Source organism: Triticum dicoccoides, chromosome 1A (genome assembly GCF_002162155.2).
Source record: "Triticum dicoccoides isolate Atlit2015 ecotype Zavitan chromosome 1A, WEW_v2.0, whole genome shotgun sequence".
NCBI lineage: Eukaryota > Viridiplantae > Streptophyta > Magnoliopsida > Poales > Poaceae > Triticum > Triticum dicoccoides.
The window spans coordinates 486215751-486234188 of record NC_041380.1 but is presented as its reverse complement, the minus strand read 5'-3'; positions in this window follow the sequence as shown (position 1 = coordinate 486234188).

The following is an 18438-nucleotide window of genomic DNA, read 5'->3' as shown; positions in this document are numbered from 1 at the left end:
GCGTCATTAGCATCACGGCTACAGTAACACGCAGCTAGCCAGACCCGCAAGCGGCGGAGGCGGCCTATCGGCTCCGTACTAGACCAGTCGGCCGGGCCCACTAGGCGACGGGCCCCAGCGGCCGACGGAGGAGCCGGCGACAGAAGATACTTACAGCCGGGTTCTACACCCGGCAAGATTACCATTGTACCCCTAGGGGCTAGGCCTATATAAACCCCTAGGGCACCCATGCAAAGGGTTCCCAACCTATTAGACCTAGACACCCATAGAGGGAGATGAGAGACAACCCTTCTTTCTTCTACCTCTAGCATACATCTCAAGGAGCACCATTGTACTTGCTAGCACCTTAGTGATCATGTGGACACCCCGCAGAGCAAGACTATGGGTGTTATCTCCTAGGAGAGCCCCGAACCTGGGTAAGATTCGCCGGCGTGCATGTCTTCATCACATCCCGTTTCCTGGCACCGGCGACGTCCTAGTAGCCCCCATCATGATTAGCCATCCTTTGGCATATGTTGCACCAAACCCCCGACATTTGGCGCCCACCATGGGGCTAGGTGCACCATCGTCCGGAGATCTGTTCTGGACCGGAACCCTCTTCCTCCCTGCTGAGCGCCGCCAGCCAAGCACGCCGGATGGCGTTTGCGCCGACGCGTTGCATGGTGCGGAGGTCGCCTGCGCGGCGAGCTGCCTTGCCGACATTGTTGGCGAGATCCGCCTCTCCGACGATCCTGCACTCGACACGGGCAACGACGGCCCCGAGAGCCGCCTTGTCAGTTTCCTCTAGCTCCACGTCGCCGATGAGCCGGCCGTCGACTTGGAGTCGGTCGGCTCCACCGACCCGATGCTCGTAGACTCTGACATGGCCTTGCTCGACGTGTTCCCTACCAACATGGTGATCGTTGATGATCCCCTCCCCCGCGCCGACAGCGTCGGCAGCACCGTCACAGAGGTGCTCGTGATCAGCCACAATGGAGTTTCGGTGATGGTGCCCGAGACCCGCTCCAGGCAACGCTGCAAGACATGTCTGCACCCATCGCAGAAGACGCCAACGCCGAGACGCTGGAAGCCCGCCGCGTCCAGCTTGTCGGGAGCGCCAAGAAGCTAGCTAGAATGAGACGCCTTTCGGAGGCTTATCAGCCCGAGATGGACCGCGCCGTTGGCGGCACGCCGGCTCCTGGCGGGCCCAGCTGCATCGGTACAGTCCGGTAGCACGGTGCGGCCATTGCCAGCATGTTCGGGGCCGATCGCCCCATATACGCCACGCCTATGGAGAATATATGAGCTGCCCAAGCGGTAGCGGATGAGCTGGACAACCTTGAGGGTGACGAGCGTCGCGACATGATGGAGCACGTCCAGCGACTCATCGATGCGGCTGCTGAGCAGCAAGAAGCCGGCTGCCGCGTCGCAGACCTCAACCGGTGGAACGACTACCCGCCTCCCCGCCAGGAGCATGGAGCGACGTCCCAGATGCCAATTGATGGCAACCACGGGCGACGAGACAAGGAGCCGGCTGCTAGCCATAGCCGGACGCACATCACCATCGAGTGTGACCAAGACGGCCGCCCTCGTGCGGTGGAACGACTAGGCGACTACCACCCTTCCCAACACAGAGAAAAGCACGTGTCTCCGCCGCATGTCGATCATTCGAGTCTTGGAGGCCGGCTTGGCCCCCGAAAAGGAATCAGAGAGAATGATGCCTGCCACCAGATCAATCGTCTCAACCAATCACTGGCGCTAGAAGAAGAAGACACGCTGGGCCCGCCTTGCTTCGGCCCCCGCAACCGAGATGAGACCTTCCCCAAAGGGTTCATGCTCCCAAGAGATACGCCCATGTATATCGGATCCATGAAGCCGGAGGACTGGCTGGTCGACTACTCCACAGCCGTCAGCATTGTAAACGGCAACAAGCGTGTTGCCATGAAGTACATTCCACTCATGCTCCAGGGCACCGCCCGGACATGGTTGAACAGCCTGAAGCCCGCAGCATCAACAACTAGGTAGATTTCACTGAGGCCTTCATCCGCAACTTCACCAGCACATACAAGCGGCCGCCCAAGCCTCGCCAGCTCTCCTTGTGCGTCCAAGGCCCCAATGCATCGACTCGCGACTACCTCACGCATTGGGCCGAGCTGTGCAACTCTTGCGAGGGCGTGCACGAGGTGTAGGCCATCGAGTAATTCACGGTCGGGTGAAGAGAAGGCACTTTGCTCAAACACCAGCTCCTCTGCGACGAGCCGACGACCCTCGACGAGCTGCTAATCATAGCGGACAACTACGCCACGGCCGATTCCTCCATGAAGACGGAGATTCATGTTGATGCATCTGGCAAGGTGGCTCCTCAGCCTCCTCGGACCCCGACTGGCGATACCAGTCGGCGCTAGCAGCAAAGCGACAGTGAAAATCCCCGATGCCGACTTCCACCAGCCGGCAGGTGGCTGTAGTCGAAGACCGGCAGCCGGAAGGGCAGCCTCTTCCCAAGCGCCAGAAGGGCGGCAAGCCCAACTGGTTACCCGCCTTCTCCTATGAGCAGACTCTTGATGCTCCCTGCAAGTTCCAAAGTGGCACGAAGCCATCCAACCACACCATCCGAAAGTGTCATTGGCTCACACGAAACTCCAAGGGCGAAGGACTGCAACCACCGCCGCCTGCTGGCCAGCCGCCTCCGCCTTCTCAGCAACCGGCGGCCCATCCAGTAGTTGACTCCGTTCAAGATCAATTCCTTGAAGAACATGGAGCATATGTTGTTTTCACCAGTGTGGCCGATGACAGGTGCAGCCGGCGCCGACAGTCTCGTGAGGTGAATGTCGTGGCCATTGAAGCTCCAGAGTTCATGCAATGGTCAGAGAGGCCAATCAGTTGGAGCCGGGCTGATCACCCAGAAGTAATGCCTTCTCTAGGCTCTTAAGCTTTGGTGTTGGAGGCCACCTTTGCCACGGAGAGGTGAGCTACTCGCTTCTCCTGAATCTTGATAGATGGCGGCAGCAGCATCAACATCGTGTATCGTGATACCATGGAAAAGTTGAAGATCAAACCCAAGCATCTCCTACCCAGTCAGACTGTCTTCCATGGCATAGTTCCTGGCCTTTCTCACTCACCAATCGGCAAGATCCAGATAGATGTCCTCGTTGGGGATAAAGACCATTTCCGCCGAGAGCCCATCTGGTTTGAGGTGGTCAACTTGGAAAGCCCGTACCACGCACTGCTTGGCCGACCTACTTTGGCCAAGTTCATGGTGGTGCCACATTATGCCTACCTCAAGATGAAGATGTCGAGTGCCAAAGGAGTCATCACCATCTTCGGAGATTATCAGAAGTCATCCGACTGTGCAGCCGCCAGCAGCCGGCTGGCCGAGTCCCTTGTGATCACTGTCGAGAAGCGGCTCCTTGAACAGGATGTGGCAATGGCTGGCAAGCAGCCGGATATCCCCCATGATCCCAAGGAGTCGGAAACCGAAGGATCCTTCAGGACGGCCAAGGACACAAAGAAGATACCATTGGACCCGGAGCACCCGAAGAGGTACGCTGTCATAGGCGCAAACCTTGACAGCAAATAGGAAAGCGAGCTCGTCGATTTCCTCCGTGAGAATCGGGACATCCTCACATGGTCTCCCAAAGAAATGTCGGGTGTTCCGGTGGATTTCGCCGAGCACAAGCTACACGTCAGAGAAGATGCCAAGCTAGTCAAGCAACCCCTCCGCCGGCTGTCTGAGGAAAAGAGAAGAATCATTGGGGAAGAGATCGCCCATCTGTTGGCAGCCGGCTTCATCATGGAAGTTTTCTTCCTAGAATGGCTTGCCAACCCAGTCCTTGTACTGAAGAAGAATAACAAATGGCGCATGTGCATTGACTACACCAGCCTCAACAAGGCCTGCCTAAAGGACCCGTTTGCTCTGCCACGGATAGACCAAGTGATAGACTCCACAGCCGGATGCGGGCTGTTGAGTTTTTTGGATGCCTACTCAGGATATCACCAGATCAAATTGAACCCGGCAGACCGTCTGAAGACCGCATTCATCACACCATTTGGAGCCTTCTGCTACCTGACTATGACATTCGGCCTAAGAAATGTCGGTGCCACTTTTCAGTGTTGCATGCAGAAGTGCCTCCTCAAGCAACTCGACAGAAATGCCCACGTCTACGTAGACGATATCATGGTGAAGACGGAGAAGCCCAACACACTCCTCGTAGATCTCAAGGAAACCTTTGAAAATCTACGCCGATTTCAAATCAAGCTCAACCCGGAAAAGTGCGTGTTCGGAGTACCAGCCGGCCAGCTCCTTGGCTTCCTGGTCTCAGAACGCGGCATTGAGTGCAACCCTGTCAAGATCAAAGCCATCGAGACGATGGAGAAGCCCACCCGACTGCGAGACGTCCAGAAATTCACCGGCTGCTTGGCGTCCATCAGCCGGTTCATCAGTCGGCTGGGCAAGAAGGCTCTTCCCCTGTACCAGCTCATGAAGAAGATCACTCATTTCAAGTGGAACGACCAGGCGGATGATGCTTTTCTCCAGCTAAAGAAGATGTTGACCATGCCGCCTGTCCTGGCGGCTCCGACTGCTAAAGAGCCCATGTAACTTTACATCACCGCCACCAGCCGGGTGGTCAGCACAGTTATAGTTGTGGAGCGCAAGGAAGACGGCAAGGCATTACCAGTCCAGAGGTCGGTGTATTACCTGAGTGAAGTGTTGTCCGCTTCCAAGCAAAACTACCCCCACCATCAGAAGATGTGCTACGGCGTGCATTTCGCCGCCAAGAAGCTAAAGCCATACTTTCAAAGAGCAACCAATCACTGTTGTCTGCACTGCTCCACTCGCTGAGATCATTGGCAACAGAGATGCTTCTGGCCGAGTGGCAAAATGGGCCATTGAGTTGGCCCCCTACACCATCTATTACCAGCCTCGCACCGCCATCAAGTCCTAAGCACTGGCCGATTTCCTTATCGACTGGGCCGAGACCCAGTACCTGCCGCCAGCGCCGGACTCCACCCGTTGGCGGATGCATTTTGATGGTTCAAAGATGCGCACTGGTTTGGGAACCGGCATCATCCTCACCTCTCCCAAAGGCGACAAGCTCAAGTACACGTTCCAAATCCATTTTGCCGCCTCCAACAATGTGGCCGAGTATGAAGCACTAATACACGGCCTCCGGTTGGCCAAGGAAATCGGCATCCTCCGAATCCTATGCTATGGCGACTCCGACTTGGTGGTCCAGCAGTCTTCTGGTGACTGGGACGCCAAGGATGCAAATATGGCAAGCTACCGTTTTTTCGTCCAGCAACTCAGTGGATACTTCGAGGGGTGCGAGTTCCTCCATGTGCCAAGAGCCGACAATGAGCAAACAAATGCCTTGGCACAAATTGGTTCCACCCAGCAAGCAATACCAGTCGGCGTCTCTCTTCAGCGCCTGCTCAAGCCATCGATCAAGCCCTCTCCGGAATCTGAATCCATCTTTGTGCCGGCCCCTCCCGAAGCAGTCGGATCCGGCCCGGGGACCTCACCAAGCGGCTCGGGGAATGCAGCAGTCGCACCCGGCCCGGGGACTTTAGGACCTGGCCCGGGGCTGCGGCAGTCGGCCCGGGGACTTCATCGACACAGCAGGCGGCAGCCGACTCCAACCCGCTGCCTCCCAGCCCAATCACCCTCGTGCAAGTTGCAGTCCTGGCGGTCGAAGAAATAGCAGCACCTTCATGGGCGCAGCCTATCCTCAACTCCCTGATAAACAAAGAGTTGCCGACTGATGAGATCTCAGCCCGACAAGTGCAATGTCAGGCAGCAGCATACACCATTATCAACAGAGAACTTGTGAGGCGCAGTGTCACTGGTGTGTACCAGCACTGCGTGGAACCGGAGAAAGGCCAAGCAATCCTCAAAGACATCCACCAAGGCGAGTGCGGACACCACGCGACTTCCAGATCACTCGTGACCAAAGCTTTCCACCACGGTTTCTTCTGGCCGACTGCCTTGGAGGATGCCAAGGATCTAGCCAAGCATTGCAAGGGGTGTCAAAAGTTCAGCTCGCAGCAACATCTGCCGGCTTCTGCACTCAAGACCATTCCCTTGGCATGGACTTTTTCCGTTTGGGGCTTGGATATGGTGGGACCATTCAAGACAGCACGCGGCGGCATGACCCATCTGCTTGTCGCCGTGGACAAATTCACCAAGTGGATAGAAGCAAATTCAATCAATAAGTTGAATGGTCCGACTGCCGTGACTTTCATTGCAGATATCACCACTCGGTGCGGAGTACCACAAAACTTGGCCCGTTTCTGCGTGATGCAGGGCATCCGACTGGACCTTGTGTCTGTTGCCCATCCATAATCAAACAGCCAAGTTGAGCGAGCAAACGTCCTCATCCTTTCCCGCGTCAAGCCCCGACTGGTCGAGCCCCTGGAGTGGTCGGTCGGCTGGTGGATTGATGAGCTGCCGGCCATCCTCTGGAGCCTGCGCACAACTCCAAACAAGTCAACCGGCTTCACGCCTTTCTTCCTCATCTACGGTGCCGAAGCCGTCATCCCGACGGACATTGAGTTTGACTCAACTCGGGTCACCGTGTACACCGAGGCGGAAGCAAAAGAAGCGCGAGAAGACGGTGTCGATCTATTGGAGGAGGGTCGGCTGTTAGCACTTAGCCGGTCTGCCATCTACCAGCAGAGTCTATGCTGCTACTACAACCGGAACGTCAAGCCAAGATCTTTCCAGGAGGGAGACCTTGTGCTCCAACTGATCAAGTGAACAACTGGCCAGCACAAGCTCTCGGCACCTTGGGAAGGCCCATTCATCATTAGCAAAGTTTTGGGCAATGACTCCTACTACCTGATCGATGCTCAGAAGCCCAAAGCACGCAGGAGAGACGACTGCGGTAAAGAGACAGAACGGCCGTGGAATGCAAACCTCCTTCAAAGATTTTACAGTTAATGCAGTATGTACCACGCTATCTTTTGTATTAAGTACGAAGACTCTGGGTCCCCCGAGAAGAGCTCAGGGACTACCCTCTTTTCTATATATGATAAGTATCATGCCTATGAATGCGTTATTTCATTATTCCGCCTGGCATCGGGTTCAACCAGTCGGCCCGGGGGGCTCGCCGCCCTATACTATGTGGAGCTTCCTGCAGTCGGACAAGTAGTGTGTTGGCACCTGAGCCTTCTCCTGCCAGATGCCGCAACTCGCAGAGCGACTGTTCAGTGGGCAGGAGTTACAGGCAGGAAAGGGTGTCCGCATGAAAAATGGCTAAGGACCCCAAGCATGCACATAGTTCAGGCCGGCTACTGAAATAGCCGGCTGGCTGGTTTCTACTTAACTTGTTAACGCTCTAGTCAGCTAAGTACTTGGCCAACCAACAGTCCGCAGAGCGGTTGTTGCCTGACAAGATGGCAGCCAAGGGAGGGCGGCAAAGGAAAAAGGCCAAGGGGCAGAAAACAAGACAAGTCAGAACTCGGCAAAAGCACAACTTTTGTGAAAGCATATTTACATGTCAAAAGACCCTTGGCCAGCTTTCAACAGAGTTTGAAATACACCCCGCGGGTGGAATTGTGCAAATTTAACAAAGTTTGTCGAGACAGGTAAAACAGGTAAAATAAAGATAAGTTGGTGGCCTAGGGAGCTGCAGAGGGGTCCGGCTGGCTGGCAGAGTCGGTGGTGCTGGTTGGTGGACTGGACAGCTGGTCAGTCTCCACTTGGTCGCCTCCAGCCGCAGTCGGTACGCTCGAGTGTGGCTCGTTGTTCGAGGCATGATCAAGTTGGGGCTGACCGTCCGCTCCGACCTCTGGCGGATCTTCTTCTCCTTCCTCGTACTCCTCGTCTTCTCCCTCATCGCTGGAGTCGATCACCTCGGCCGAGTCTTCATCGTCCTCCGGGTTCAGTCCGAACCACTCCGGTGGCGCATCGACTCCATCCTCAGCCAGCTCAGGAACAAAGATGCTGGTGTCAGTGTAGTTGGCGATCGCCGCTGCCCATTTGACAAGGTCGCACTCCACCGCCACTAGCTCTTCTTGGGCCTCCTGCCGGAACATGGCCAACTAGGCTAGGTTTTAGCCCAGGATACCATGCCTTGACGAACTCCAAGGCCCGGCGCGCTCCAGCATGGGCCGTAGAGCCCTTCCAAGCCTCAAGTCGGCCGTCCACCACGTCCAACCAGTCGGCAGTCCGACTGGGAGTGCACGGAGTCGGCATGTATGGCCAAAGGGCGGAGATCACCTGGGCCCCGACATGCTGAAGGTGGCGCAACATTCGATGAGCCTGTCGAAGGCGGGCTTGGATGCTGAAAAGCTGCTCGCTAAGGGTCCGGGGGCATCGGCAGTGATCTGCACGCCTTCCGGCCTCCGTTCCTCACAATAAGCATCGATGGCCTCATTGGCGGCATCAGAATGGCCAGGAAAGAAGTCTGCACAAACAGAAAGCAAAGAAGTCAGAAGTTAGAAGTCAGAAGCTGGAGGCCGGCTCGGTCGGCAGCTGGTAGCCCAAAGAAAGAAAAAGAAGAAAACTTACCATCAACCATGTCTTCAATCCTGCCGAAGCCGGATTTCAGCAGCACCTCCTTGTCGGTCCAGGTGGAGCGCTCGTTCTCAAACTCGGCGAGGAGATTGGACTCCTTCACCTCTGCCTCCTTCCGGGCCGTTTGGAGAAGCTCTGCCTGCTCCGCCAGTTGTGTGGCCAGTCGGTCGCACTCCTGGGACATCTCATTGCACTCTGCCTCCTTGGCACGCAACACGGTATTGGCTTCACCCAGCTACCACTACAAGGCGGCATTGGCCTCTGCAAGAGCGGAGAAAGAAAAAAAGATGTCGATAACCAACAAAGAAGAAGTATAGTTGCCGGGGAGATCCCGCCCGACTGCTCAGCAGTTGGCCTGAATCTCGGGGACTACAGCAGAGAAAGAAAACAGTGACTTACTCCAGCTTTTTGCCAAGTCGGCTGTCCGTCGGTCTAGATCTCGGACATTGGAGTTGAAGGTGGCCGCGTGAAGATTATGATAGTCATGCAATGAAGATAGAAGAAAATTTAGCACTCGGAGCCCGCCAAATAAAGTTTCGGGCCGCCTGGTTAGCAGCCGGCCCGAAACTCGAGGGCTACACCCAGTGGGTGCGCTGGCGCGCCCCCACAGAGAAGTACAAGAATCAAAGACGAAGAAGTGAGAAACATACCGGAATGGTCGCTCGCGAATCCAGGAACGCCCTTTTGCACTGCTAAAGAGCGGTGGCCTCAGCTCGGAGTTTGTCCTGGATGTCCAGGATTGCTTGATTCAAAGTGCCCATCCCACCTCCATGCACCCATTCAGCGGGAGCGGCGCTAGTTGCTTCGGCCTCCAGGGCTGACGAGCTCGCAGCACCGGCTTCCAGTGGTCCTGGTGCCGAAGTCGCCTTCACGCCTCGGCGGCGCGATGGTGTGCGGACCACAGGAGTCGGGCCCGTCACCACCTCGTTCCCGGCTGGCGGTGCCGGCGGGGTGGCCGGCTGCTTGTCCCACAATCTGTCAACCGGTGGCGGCGAAGGCACGGCTACCTCCGGCATGGCGACGTCGCCAGCTCCCATCTCCATGACCGGTTGTTCGTTGTCGGCACCCCCAGTCGGTCTCGTGAACTCCCGAGGCGGCGACGCGGAGTTCATGGGGATGATGAACAACGGCGCTTGGCGGTACACGGCTTCTTTGGACCGCTTCTTCGCCACGGTGTCAGCCTCCGCCTCCGCCAGCTTCTTCAGCGCGGCCGCCTCCACCTTCTCCGCCTCCGCCCTCTCCCTACGGGCGGCTTCCCGCTCCTTGCGCGCCTCCCACGTGTTTCGTTCCTGCGCCTCCCGGAGGTCGGCGGTGGGGTCGATTCGCCGGGTGGAGGCAGAAGTCTCCGCCGACCCAATGACGGAGACAGCGGCCGACTTATCAAGAGAGACCGGAGCCCTAAGACAAGAAAGTAAAGCAGAAAAGCTCAGATAGAATCAACCAAAGAGAAAAACACAAGGAAAGGGTACTTACCCCGACACCATGGGAGGCGCTTTCGAAAGCTTCTGAAATTTGGTCGCTTTCATGGCGGCCTCCTTCCGCTTGGTCGCATCGGTCGGGTTCTTGGGCTTCTTCGGCGTGCTGCCAAACAAGGCGGTGCCCTGTCTGCGCTTGCACGTGCCGCCTTGAGCAGCCAGCCCAGCGGAAGGGCTTGCGTCCGCCGTGCCGGCGCCTCGCGCATGGCGCGGCTCGTCTTCATCCTCGTCATCGTCGGGCCAGGTCTCAATGCCTCCCACGTCTTCGAAGGCACCCGCTCCATCGCTGCCGCCTATCGCGTCGTCCTCCAAGGCGGCCGCCCCCAAGTCGGGGTCGTCCACATCGCTCACTGCCCGGTCCGGCAGGTAGTCTCCACCCGGCCCTATGATGGCGGCCGTCGTCGGAGACATGAAGATCTGTGTTCACAAGACCGACTATTCAAGGCGGCAAGACCAAAACCAAAACAAATACTAAAAAGGAAAGAGTTGAAGAACTTACAGGAGGCGGCGGGTTGGCCCGAGAGTATGGCCGCATTCCAAACCGCCAAGAAATCTCTGACAACTTGAGGTCGGAGATCTCGTTCACCATGCGGGCAATCTCAAAAGCCGGCATGTCCTTCGTGCACATCCGGCTCGGGTCCCGATGACCGCTCATCCGACAGATCAGATGAGGCCGACCTTGGAGTGGGAGAACCCGGCGCTCGACGAAGGCGACCAGCAGGTCGGACGCCTTGAGGCCTGCCGCGTCCGTCAGCACCCGGAGCCGGTTGATGGCGGCGATGGCGTCTGTCGACAAGGGTTTCGGCTTGTAGCCCCAGTTGGCTCGGGGTTCAGCTGGAGGGCCGGCTTCGTAGGCCGGCAGGTTGAGGAAGTCGAGCGCGGGGTCGACGTTCTCCATGTAGAAGTATGATTTCTTCCATAGTTTGATCAACTGTGACATCTTGATGGCGGGGAAGGCGTTGAGGGAGTCCTGGATTAGGGGGTTTCTGGATAGCCGGACTATACCTTCGGCCGGACTCCTGGACTATGAAGATACAAGATTGCAGACTTCGTCCTGTGTCCGGAAGGGACTTTCCTTGGCGTGGAATGCAAGCTTGGCGATATGGATATGTAGATTTCCTACCATTGTAACCGACTCTGTGTAACCCTAGCCCTCTTCGGTGTCTATATAAACCGGAGGGTTTTAGTCCGTAGGGAGGACAATCATACCATAGGCTAGCTTCTAGGGTTTAGCCTCTCCGATCTCGTGGTAGATCTACTCTTATACTACCCATATCATCAATATTAATCAAGCAGGACGTAGGGTTTTACCTCCATCAAGAGGGCCCGAACCTGGGTAAAACATTGTGTCCCCTGCCTCCTGTTACCATCCGCCTAGACACACAATTCGGGACCCCCTACCCGAGATCCGCCGGTTTTGACACCGACATTGGTGCCTTCATTGAGAGTTCCTCTGTGTCGTCGCCATTAGGAAGGATGCCTCATCCCGTCTTTAAAGACGGCACCGTTGCTAAGGGAGCTTTGGCTGTCGGCCAAACTCTCAGGCTAGGTGGTTTCCTTATGACCGCCCGTTCGGCTGCTGCACCGACGATGACCTCTCGGGTCATCAAAAGCAATCTTCACGTCAGCTCAGAATTCGCCGAGCAGCTAGATCCAATGGAGCTCTCTTCCCTAAACGAGCTCTTGGATCGCTTCGCCGCCCTGGGAGTCGCTACGGATTATGACCAGATTGGGCCTAACCCGATCTGAGAGAGATTAACTCTCCCCGGGTCACCCATCACCTTCTCGTGGTAGAGGGACAGTGCGGCGACCCTTCATCTATCTTAAGGACTAGCTATGTCCGGATTCCCGACCCCTCCAAGCCGGATACCCGCGGAGGGGAGGACATCACTCAAGACCTGAACTTAAAGTCAGGCGACGGGCTAGATTCATTGGACAGCATCCAAGAATCCAAACTTCCGAGTTCGGAAACTCCTTGGCCCCTGGGTCTCAGATTGGGTGAGGTTTCGGATTTGATTCCACCCACCCACCCGTACATAAGCGATCTATCCCAAATTAGGCAAGAGCCCGAAGAAACAGTACATCATTACTGGGCCAGATTCCTCCTGGTTATGAACAGGATAAAGGACTGTCGCGAGGAAGACGCAATTTCATTCTTCTGCAATAATTGCACGGACAAGGGAATCCTCAATGCCATAAGTCGCCGTGATATTACAAGCTTCGCTGACTTGGCGTCCATAGTACGAAAGTACTGTGCGATGGAAAACGCCTGGAAAACCGAAATAAAATTTTGGGACAATCCGGCCCTGAATACAAACCCAGTCCGAAATAAAAGGGTGCATCATCGCCAGACACCCGGGTTCAATACCAAAAATCAAAAGCCCTGTACAGGTCACGGAACCGTACTGGAAGGATGGCTTAATGGACCCTGTAAAATTCACAGTGCAGAGGGCGCCACACCAACTCACAGCCTTAGAGCATGTTGGATACTCCGGCAGGTGGCAAAAATTGGCGAAGATTTTCTAATTCCAGAAGCCACAGAAAGCCACCCCAGAGACACCAGTACGGTATTAACAGTCTTCGAGACTTTCGCATCAAATAATATGCGAAAAAGAACACTCCGCAGCCTTGCCGAAGTCTACCAAGTAGCAACAATAAACCCATGGAGTGACATGGCTATTACTTTTAACGCCAGTGATGAAGCTAAATTTCGAACAGCCCGAGCACCAGCCGCATTGGTCCTCAGTCCAATAGTGGACGGCTTTCGTCTTACCAAGGTACTCATGGATGGCGGCAGCGGATTGAACCTCATTTATGAGGAAACCCTTCAAAAAATGGAAATAGACTGGAACCGCATTGAGCGAAGCAGCACAACCTTTAGAGGAATAATCCCTAGTCGGGAAGCGTGCTATACAGGAAAAATCACACTAGATGTGGTGTTCGGCACGCCGGATAATTACAGGTCCGAAGAGGTCACGTTCCAAGTGGCCCCGTTCAGTAGCGGATGTCATGCTCTGCTCGGGCGAGAAGCGTTTACAATCTTCCAAGCAATACCCCATTACGGGTACATGAAGCTCAAGATGCCTGGGCCTAACGGAATCATCACTCTCGCTAGTGATCCGGACATAGCACTCCGCGCTGAAAACAAGACAGCCGCACTGGCCCTCGAGGCGCTATCCGAAGCCCTAGCGGCCGAGGAACTGACTACGCTGCGCTCCACGGTGAATAGGGATGATGTGATACTCGACAAAAGATCCAAGTCCACCTCCTTTAAATCGGCGGATGAAATAGTCAAATTCCAGGTCCATCCAACGGACCCAAATAAAATAGCTTCCATCGGGGCACGGTTAAACCCTGATGTAGACGCCGCACTGCGAGAGTTCCTACGAGAGAACTGACACATTTTCGCCTGGCACCCTTCATACATGCCAGGAATCCCACGCAGGCTGGCCGAACACAGCTTAAATATCCTAAAAGGATTCAAGCCAGTCAAACAGGCTCTTCGGCTTTTTCCGAACCTAAGAGACAGGCCATGGGAGAGGAACTAGCCAAGCTATTGGAGGTCGGATTCATCAAACATATAAAACACCCAGACTGGCTAGCAAACCTGGTGATGGTACCAAAGAAGGACAAATCCTAGCGCATGTGCGTTGATTTTAAGGACCTTAACAAGGCTTGCCCAAAGGATCCCTAACCTCTCCCCTGCATCGATCAAATTAAAGACGCTACCGCAGGACACGATTCATTGTGTTTCCTCGACGCATACTCCGGCTACCATCAAATAAATATGGCAGAGTCAGACCAAGCTGCAACGGCATTCATCACACCATACGGCCCACTCTGGTTCAACACAATGCCCTTCGGGCTCAAAAATGCCGGCGCAACATATCAGCGCATGATTCAGACATGTCTGGCAAACCAGATTGGCAAAACAGTGGAGGCATACGTAGATGATCTGGTCGTTAAAACAAGACATGTTGAATCTCTAGTAGACGACTTGAGGCTAACATTCGGTAACCTCCGAACATACGACATCAAGCTCAACCCGGAAAAATGCGTTTTCAGCGTTCCAGCCGGAAAGCTCTTGGGCTTCATTGTATCCGATAGAGGAATTGAAGCAAATCCAGCCAAGATCCGAGCTCTGTCACAATTGGATATCCCAAAGGACCTCAAACAAATACAAAAATTAACCGGATGCGTGGCGGCTCTAAGCCGCTTTATCTCCCGCTTGGGAGAAAAGGCCCTACCCCTTTACCGCCTCCTTCAGTGCACCGAACACTTCGAGTGGACGGATGCAGCCACGGCCGGACTCGACGGAATAAAAGCCATCTTGGCAACAAACCCAGTCCTGGCCGCGCCAAACATTGGCGAACCAATGCTATTATACATTGCAGCAACCCATCAGGTCGTAAGCACAGTGCTCGCCGTCGAACGAGAAACGGACGGACACAAATTCCCCCTTCAAAAGCCAGTCTAGTATGTGTCCACTGTCCTTACTCCGTGCAAGTCATGGTACCCGCATTATCAAAAGATTGCGTACACGGTATTTATGGCATCCCGGAAGCTGCGACACTAATTTCAAGAGTGTTCAATAACAGTAGCCTCAGAAGTGCCACTTAACGACATTATAAACAACCGTGACGCGACGGGCCGGATTGCAAAATGGGCCATTGAGCTCCTCCCATTCGACATAACTTACAAGCCACGATGAGCTATCAAGTCGCAAGTTTTGGCCGACTTCGTCGCAGAATGGACGGAGGCCAAACTCCCTAAAGAGTACGGCACATATTCAAACTAGGTCATGCACTTCGACGGCTCCAAAATGTTGGCCGGTCTAGGGGCTGGCGTCGTTTTGACGTCCCCCACAGAAGACACAGTTCAATACGTACTCCAGATAATGTACACAGACTCCAACAACGCAGCCGAATATGAGCCCCTTTTACATGGTCTCCGGATGGCAGTATCCATGGGCATTCAACGCCTAGAGGTGCGCGGGGACTCGAACCTCGTAATATCCCAAATAAATGGAGACTTTGATGCCAAGGATCCAAAAATGGCAGCTTATCGCAACGCCGTCCTAAAAATGTCAGCTCGGTTCAAAGGGCTCGAATTTCACCATATAGCCCGGGAAAATAATCAGGCGGCAGATGTCCTGGCACGCATCGGCGCAAAACGCAATGTAGTCCCCCCCCCCCAACATCTTCTTCGAAAGGCTGTTCAAGTCGTCCATAGTATGGGAAGGGGAACCTGGCAATAACAGCCCGGACCCAACCGCAATGCCCGACACCGAACACTCTGACATAATTGGAGGCTCTGCCATTGAAATAACACCTTCAGCCCACGTCATAATGGTCGTCATCGCCCCGTGGACAGAACCATTCCTCGCCTACCTTACCAGGCAGGAACTCCCCGAGGACCAAAATGAGGCACACTGCATAGTGCGGCGATCTAAAGCCTATAAAGTCCATGAGGAAGAGCTTTATAAGAAAAGCACTACCGGAGTCCCTAAAAGGTGCATCTCCGAAGAGGAAGGGCGGAACCTCCTGGCTGAAATTCATGCCGGACTCGGCGGTCATCACGCTGCAGCTCGATCCCTTGTAAGCAAGGCCTTCCGTACAGGCTTTTATTGGCCGACGGCCCGGGCAGACGCCCAGGACTTAGTCCAACGATGTGTCGGTTGCCAGCTTTATGCAAACCAAAGCCATATGCCACCCACCGCCCTCCAAACTATCCCCATCACTTGGCCCTTCGCGGTCTGGGGGCTTGACATGGTTGGACCCCTTAAAGGCGGAACCCACAAGAAAAAATACTTACTGGTCATGGTGGATAAGTTCACCAAATGGATAGAAGCCAAGCCTGTTAAGACGGCCGAATCCGGACCGGTGATAGACTACATATCCGGGGTTGTACACTGTTATGGCGTCCCCCACAGCATCATCACTGATAACGACACGAACTTTATGGCCGACGAGGTAAAACTCTGGTGCAAAAACATGGGCATCAAGCTCGAGTATGCTTCCGTCTATCACCCACAAACTAACGGCCAGGTCGAACGTGCAAATGGTCTTATCATGAGCGACATTAAACCCAGATTAGTGCGGTCCCTTAAGGAATCTAATATGCACTGGGTAGAGGAGCTCGACTCCGTACTCTGGGGGCTGCGGACCACGCCGAATCGCACCACCGGACCATTCTTCATGGTGTACGGCGCAGAGGCAGTTTTGCCCTGCGACATAATTCATGACTCACCTCGAGTGCACATGTACGAAGAAAGAGAAGCCGAGCTCGATCGGCAGGACAGTTTGGACGCCTTGGACGAAGAGCGTGACGTGGCAAAATCCCGTTCCGCATTCTATCAACAGCAGGCTCGAAGATACCAAAGCAGAGAAGTACGGGCCAAAAATTACAACGTTGGCGAATTAGTTCTACGCCTGCCGGACAAGAAAAAGGACAAACTCAAGCCCAACTGGGAAGGTCCCTTCATAATTGACCAAGTCCTGACTGGTGGAGCGTACCGCCTGCGAGATGCATCGGATAACCGACTCGAGCCGAACCCATGGAACGCAGCCCGTCTCCGAAGATTCTACGCCTAGCGCCGGACTCTGTGTTCGTCTCCTTCCTCTGTCCATCTTTTATATACTTTTTGTCTTACATTTCTCTCCTTCTCCCCTCTCTCTCGCTTATAGCCTTTAAAGGCTCATACAGTGATGCGCTATCCGCGCTCGTTAAACCTGGGGGCCTCTCTAAACAGAAGCTTATTTATACGGGCTTCATGCCCAACACATGTGTCACACTTACGCATGTACCTTTTATTCACCATTATATGCATCGATATGACTTAAGTTTTGGCCAAGCTGGGTTGCCTGGCTCCTGTGCTTACCCCTATATTCCCGATTGTTCGGCTAGGTGGTAAAGGGAGCACCTCTACGATTGTTACTGCCGGGTCAGCCGGATGTGTACCTCAGACTGGGTGAAGCCAAAAGCTAGCGTTCTTAAGGGAATATTCGGTCGGTGAACTAAAGATGATCTTTTTTTCACTTATTTATCTATATGCCCCCAGATGTTTTTCCTGCGTCTCTTTTCGCAGAATGGACATGCACTTTAGGGCATGCCTCCCAGGGAAAGGAACCCCTAACGGAACTATTCTCCCTGGAAGATATTTCTTACTAACCATGTAATATAACGTAACTAGTTAGGCACTTGTCTGTTTAAGCACTAATGACCCCTATGTCTGGTCTCCATGCATACCCTGGTTCTTATATAACCGCGAGGGTATTCGGACACGCTCCGTACCGTCAGGTCCCGAGGTTGAAGCGAAAAGGTCGGCCATGACAAACGATCTACAATCCGGCTAGAAGGCATTACACATGTCAATTATAATTACATAGTCAATCTGACTGATTGTATTCCTCTTCAATACCATCTAACAGGCTGTCTAGTTTACAGTCCTGTTGGGAATAATTTGCGGCCAACTCTACTTGGTCATATACTAAGCTCACAGGGATCTCCTTCCCATCGGGCCCTACGGGTCCGACCTCGGCCATGTGGTTTGGGTCAGCCTTCGTGTACTGCGTCTTCACCATGGCCCAGGCCTCCCTGGCGCCTTGACGGCAGGCCGACATCTTCCACAATCAGAAGCTCCGCCGCGCTCCCTTCAGCTTCTCTAGAAGCTCTCCAAGGCCTTCGGGCATGGAGACGGATGGCCACAAGGCCTGGGCGACGCCTTGCATCACCTGCCGAACTCGCTCGTGTAGTTGTGAGAGCTCGGGAAGAAGGTCACCCGTAGAACCGGGCATTTCCTCTGCAGGACGACCTGTTAGCATACCTACAGACATTACTCTGTTAGTCGACTTCCTCGCCGAACTCTTTTTTCAAATTTCATTTAAGCACTTACTATACATGCCGTGTCGAAGCCGCTGATTCTCCTTCACGGAGTCCAACAGCTGGGCACGAACATCCTTCAGTTCAACGCCCAGCTTGGTGTTGGCATCTTGGAGATCGTTCTTCTCCCGCCTCACCTTTGTCAGCATGCTCTCACCAGCCTTTAGCTGGCATCGGAGTTGTTGCTCTTTCGGATTTAATCCGGCACCATCTGCAATTTCATCTGTCAGATTTGCACCCACGCCGCACTTCGCAAAATACTTATCTTTCGAAGTGTATATTACTAAAGGGGGTCTCCTTGGGCTCCCCTTCCACGGCTAGTGCGGCCTCAAGTTGGGCTTTGCACTCTTCCAACTCCTGGGACAGTAGGGTATTCTTTTCTGTAAGAACCTGCATAACAAATGATCCTTAAATCAGTTATTCTAACTGTTTCAAGTCTCGGGGGCTACTGGTATATATATAATTACCAAAATTTTCTTACCCGTATGTCTTCTACATATTGCTCTGTGGCTCTGGCTAGATCATTTTGAGTGGCACGGGGGTACGCATCTCCCGAATTGAAGGCATCCAATGCCTCTTGGGAGAAAC